Here is a 6271-nt window from a genome sequence, read left to right as displayed (position 1 = left end):
ATTATGATTTTTTTTTTTTTTTTTGAGACGGAGTCTCGCTCTCTCACCCAGGCTGGACTGCAGTGGTGCAATCTCGGCTCACTGCAAGCTCCGCCTCCCGGGTTCCCGCCATTCTTCTGCCTCAGCCTCCCAAGTAGCTGGGACTACAGGCGCCGCCACCTCGCCCGGCTAATTTTTTGTATTTTTAGTAGAGACGGGGTTTCACTGTGTTAGTCAGGATGGTCTCCATCTCCTGACTTTGTGATCCGCTGGCCTCGGCCTCCCGAAGTGCTGGGATTACAGGCGTGAGCCACCGCGCCCGTCGGTATGTTCTTTTGTGTTTAAGCTTGAACGTGCTTTCGTTTGAAGAGAAGATAAATGCTCATCGTTTTTGGTTTTATTTTATATTCGGATCTTTAATTCATCTGGGATTTATTTATTTATCTTGGGAGACAGAGTCTTACTATATTTTCTAGGCGGGAATGCAGTGACTATTCACAGGTGTGATCATGGCACACTACAGCCTTGAATTCCTGGGCTCAAGCGATCCTCCTGCCTCAGCTACCGAGTAGCTGGGACTACAAGCATGCACCACCGTACTCGACTTATTATTTATTTTATCACCAAATAGCAAGCCAATTTCTGCAATGCTATTTATGAAATAAATGGAACAATTTCCTTCTTTCCTGTTGATTGGTAATTATTATATATTAAGTTGTTTTAAAATCTTGTGACTTTCTGTGCTCTCTATTCTATTTCACTGAAAGCTATTCTTGTGTCAATATGACTCCATTTTAATTATTGCAGATTCATAATTTGTAATAACTGGAAGGACTAGTTAGTAGAATGACTTTAAGAAATATAATCTTTCAGCCTGGGCAACATTGCAAAACCCCGTCTCTACAAAAAATACAAAAAAATTAGCGGGGTGTGGTGCGTGCCTGTAGTCCCAGCTTCTCAGGAGGCTGAAGTGGGAGGATTGCTTCAGCCCAGGAGGTTGAGACTGCAGTGAGCTGTGATTGGGCCACTGAACTCCAGCCTGGGCAATAGGGTGAGACTCTGTCAAAAAAGAAAGAAAGAAAGAAAGAAGGAAGGAAGGAAAGAAGGAAGGAAGGAGGGAAGGAAGGAAGGAAGGAAGGAAGGAAAATAAATAAATAGAGAAAGAAAGAAAGAAGAGAAGGGAAGAGAAGAGAAAGAAAGGAGGGAGGGAAGAAGGACGGGAGGGAAGGAGGGAAGAAGGAAGGAGGAAGGAAGCAAGGAAAGAAGGAAGGAAGGAAAGAAAGAAAGGAGGGAGGGAGGAAAGAAGGAAGAGAGGGAGGGAGGGAGGAAACAAGGAAAGAAGGAAGGAAGGAAAGGAAAGAACAGAAAGAAAGAAAGAAAGAAAGAAAGAAAGAAAGAAAGAAAGAAAGAAAGAAAGAAAGAAAGAAAGAAAGAAAGAAAAAGAAAGAAAGAAAGAAAGAAAGAAAGAAAGAAAGAAAGAAAGAAAGAAAGAAAGAAAGAAAAGAAAAGAAAGAAAGAAGGGAGGGAGGGAAGAAGGGAGGGAGGGAGGAAGGAAGGAAGGAAGGAAGGAAGGAAGGAAGGAAGGAAGGAAGGAAGATCTCATGGTCTCTCAGAGCCACAGAACTTTCCAGAATGCAATCAGATGTTTAAGAGTTGGGTGGCCCGTCACTAAAAAATATGAGAGAAGGCAAAATTTCATCAAAATCAGTTTTGTGGAGCCGGCCAAAGAAAAACATTTTAATATTCTAAGAGGCAAAGAAATGAAAAATCCAATCAAGTGTTCTATCAGAGGCAGGTTAGAGGCCGACTTCTAACAATAAATGGAAGAAAGAGGGAATTATATGATGTAAATGAGTTCTGCTGCATAAACAATGTTTGGTCCATAAATTAGTCTTCATATTTTTGTGTATTTTTGTCCAGATATGGAAAGTTTAAAATAATTGAACAGTAAAACTATCTGAGCCTGGGAAATGTCTAATAAACATTTCTTTGATAACTTACACATTTTTTTCTTTGGCCATAAGTTTTAGATTTTTCAATTCTTGAGTCAGTTTTGGCCATTATATCTTTCTGTTAATCATCTAGTTTACTGAGATTTCTGTTTTATCTGCATATATGAATAATTGTTATTTTATCATTAAAAATTTCCAGACTATTGCTGATTTCTTATTTTATCTATGCTTTTTTTCACGTGTGTGTGTGTGTGTATGTGTGTGAGAGTGTAGAGTGAATTTGACAGAAAGATGCTTACTTCATTTGTATTTTCCCCCTCCCAAAACATCTGCTCTTGGGTTTATCTTTTTTACTGCTTTTATTTTCTTTAAATTTATTTTCATTTTCTCTTTTCTTAGATTTGTTTTAGCTATTCTAATGTTTTGAGTTGAAGAGTTACATTTTTTTTTTAAAGAAGAAAAACATTTAAGGTTATGAGTTACACTGTAGCTTGGCTATAACCCCTAACTAAGTTTTCTATGCATTGTTCTCATTTTCATTATTATTATGATTTTCTTGAGACAGGGCTGGACTGCAGTGGCATGCTCATGGCTCACTGCAGCCTCAACTTCCCAGGCTCAAGAGGTCTTTCCACCTCAGCCTCTTTAGTAGCTGGGACTACAGGTGTGTACCACCATGTTCCACAAATTTTTTGTAGAGATGAGGTCCCATTATGTTGCCTAGGCCGGTCCTGAACTCTTGGGCTCAGGTGATTCACCTGCCACAGCCTCCCAAAGTGAGCCACTGCATCCAGCCAATTTTCATTATCTTGCAAATAGTTTGATGTTATATTTATTTTCCTCTTTGACTTAATATTATTTTATTTTTTAAAAAAGAAGCTCTGAACAAGCAAATGACTAGTCTCTCTCTTTATTTGTTTTAGTAGAACTTTTTTTTGGTTCTTTTTTGTCCTAAAATAGTTTCTGAAAATTAGGCCATAGAATAATTTTAGGAAAAACAACAGAAGTCATTGCATTTAAATCATTTACTTCACTTATTTGATCCTAGTCTTATGTGTCCCAGATTAAATCAACTGGCTTTGAAAATCTGAGTTTTATGCCATTTAACTCTGAATGAAGAGTACAAAGTGAAAGACTTGGGAAAAGGGACGAACTTACCCCAAGAAGCCCGGGGCTCCTTGCCTGGCAGATGGCCAGAGAGAACCACACCACCTTCCATTTCCAAGTCCCTAAAGGAGAGGCTCAGGGGCAGAATGAGAATTCTTCCATGAAGTTCAACCCAAGTTGAACAATTACATGTAGAAGAGAGTGAGCAAATAGAGAGCTTACTGAGTGAAAAATGATTCTGAATTCTACAAAAATGTAAGGTCTTCAATCTGGACCCTACTCTATGAATTGTGCAGGCTGCACTAAAACAACCTGGTGATCTGACGTTTAGGAAGAAAGTTAAAGAGTTGATCAGGTGGATAGTTCATGGTGGGTGATTCCATTCCAAGAGCCCATTGACCAGCTTTGGTTTTGGTTGTATCATAATCTCCAATCATTAATCCTATTGACAGAGTGGAATATTTCAGTTAATAAGACAATATAATTAATAGAGCTATCATTGAGCCCAAAAATGGATTGCCAATTTTAACATAATTATTACAAAATATATGCTAACCCCCAAATAATACTATGCATGATGTGACCTCTCTTTGATTTGGAAGAACCTGGAAAACCTCAGAGGGTGTCAAGGCATCACTTAGAGTATCAGTTATGATTATTTGGAAGTATAGATGGATCAGATGATAGAAATGACAAGCAGTACTGCTCAGAAGGGAGTTCCAAAGAGGATGACCCCCAAACGGAACCTCCTGCAGCTGAGTTTAAAGAATTCTGTGTTCATGTGTGGTACATGCATTTTAAATTCGCAACATTATTGACATCCGGTCACCTCATCTTTGCATATTGTCCATTTTATTCCAAAAGCCCTTGGCATTTTATCTGGGATAGCATGGGTAAACTGAAACATTTGACCTCGACTTTCTCCTCTTGTCTTTCATCTGTTTCTGGTTCATTGGCTGGGACTTGCACCTACGGGAGGATGTCTCATGCAGACTTGCACATATGTAGGGAGTGTTGCATTGAAGGTCTTTGCTGGACCTTCTGTTCAGAAGGTGATTTTCAAAAGGGAGCAATGCTGCCAATGCAGCTTGCTTCTCTGGACAGATTGAGAAGCCCAGATTCAAAAGTTACCTGTCATTTAAGCAAGGAGTTTGTCAAGCGATCATGGTTCATTTTATTGAAAAGACCTTAAGGAGTTGTAGGATTTATTCATAGATTGCTGAGAACAATGGCAATATTTTATTTTACAGATTTTGCACTTCTGATTTTAGGTTAAAGGCTAACTTGTTTTAGTCTGCTAAGGGGATTGTGACTTGAAAATTTTATATTCTGATGAGCTTTTTGGTAGTGTCCACAATATTTAAAATATTTCCTAGATGAGATCCATGTTCTCCACTTATTGATGCATTGCAGACCAATTGGAGTGATGTGTTTAAGGAAAATTCTTCCTAGTTTAGTAAGTAAGCTAAAAGCTTTATTTTATTTTATTTAAAATTAGTCTGCAGATACTTTCCCTCACTTCTGTAGGCTCTTGGAAGATAAACATTCAAACAGCGAAAACAAACAATAAATTAAATAAAAAATAAGCATGTTGTATTGTCTTAATTTCTGCCTCAGAATTTGTGTTTTGTCTTTCTGTCTTTTTTTTTTTTTGATGTCAAAATAGATGAGCTCCGTATACTCTATGGAGTATAAATTTGGGTTACTGAAGATCTCTTACTTTTTGGTAATGAATGAAGTAAGGATACGCAGAAATCCCTGATGATTATAAAAAAACACAGTGGAATTACCAGGAAATATTTCCTTAACAAGAGCGAAATTAAAAGACTCCTGTATTAAAAAAAAAAAAAAAAAAAAGAAAAAAAAAGAGAAAAGAAAAAAGAAAATATTAAAAAAGTACTTGTTTGTAACTAGCTCCATCTGGTGAGAATTGGTTAAAATTACATGATTCATTTATGAATCTCCTTTGAACTAGTAGCATTTTTTTGAGAGCAGTTTTCCATTTTAAAGAACTATAAATCCTGTAATTTTATGTTTTATAGAGTCCCTGATTATAGACTAGAAGATTTCTAGTTATTATAGAGCCTGTTTTAGAAATTAATTTATGGTGAAAAACAGCTCAAAGATATACCTAATGAATTAGTCACTTCTCAACATCATCACTGCAACTTTTTGGAGAAGCAGTAAAGTGGACAGTAAAGCTAAATCCTGGTAAAATACTGACTCTTCTTGAGAGGAGAAGTGGGCGTGGGGCGTAATAGAAAGATGGTGATGAGACTGCTCCAGACTTTAGGATGAAAAGAATAACCTTGTTAACAGTTCACAAATTGCTTGCATTTGCTTTTTAATTTGCTTTTTTGGACATTTTTGAGGTAGCTATTTCAGTCGACTCTTGAACAACATGAGTTTGAACTGTGAGTCCACTTTTACAGGGATTTTTTTCTCTTTTCTTTTTTTGAGACAGGATCTCCCTTTGTCACCCTGGCTGGAGTGCAGTGGCGTAATCACGGTTTACTGCAGCCTTGACCTTCTGGGCTCAAGCGATCCTCCTGTCTCAACCTCTCCAGTAGCTGGGATTATAGGTGCATACCACCACACCCAGCTAATTTTTGTATCTTTTATGGAGAGGTTTTGCATTGTTGCCTAGGCTGTGCGGATTTTTTTCAACAAATGTTACCCCAAGTGTGCCTGCCTCTCCTGCCTCCCCTTCCACCTCCTCCACCTCTTCCACCTCTACCAACCCTAGACAGCAAGACCAACTCCTCCTCTTCCTCCTCCTCAGCCTACTCAGTGTGAAGATGATTACGATGAAGACCTTTATGATTATCTACTTCCACGTAATGACTAACAAATATATATTTTCTGTTTCTTTTCTTTTTTCCTTTTTTTTTTTTGAAACAGAGTCTCTGTTGCCCAGGCTGGAGTGCGGTGCCATGATCTGAACTCATTGCAATCTCTGCCTCATGGGTTCAAGTGATTCTCTTGCCTCAGCCTCCCGAGTAGCTGGGATTACAGGCGCCCACCACCACACCTGGCTAATTTTTGCATGTTTAATAGAGATAGGGTGTCACCACGTTGGCCAGGCTGGTCTCAAACTCCAGACCTCAGGCGATCCGCCCTCCTTGGCCTCCCAAAGTGCTGGGATTACAGACGTGAGCCGCTGTGCCCAGTGTAAACATATATTTTCTTCCTTATAATTTCCTTTTCTCTAGCTTACTTTATTATAAGGATAC

Source organism: Rhinopithecus bieti, unplaced genomic scaffold (genome assembly GCF_001698545.2).
Source record: "Rhinopithecus bieti isolate Rb0 unplaced genomic scaffold, ASM169854v2 scaffold_34397, whole genome shotgun sequence".
Lineage (NCBI taxonomy): Eukaryota > Metazoa > Chordata > Mammalia > Primates > Cercopithecidae > Rhinopithecus > Rhinopithecus bieti.
Note: the sequence above shows the minus strand (reverse complement) of the source record.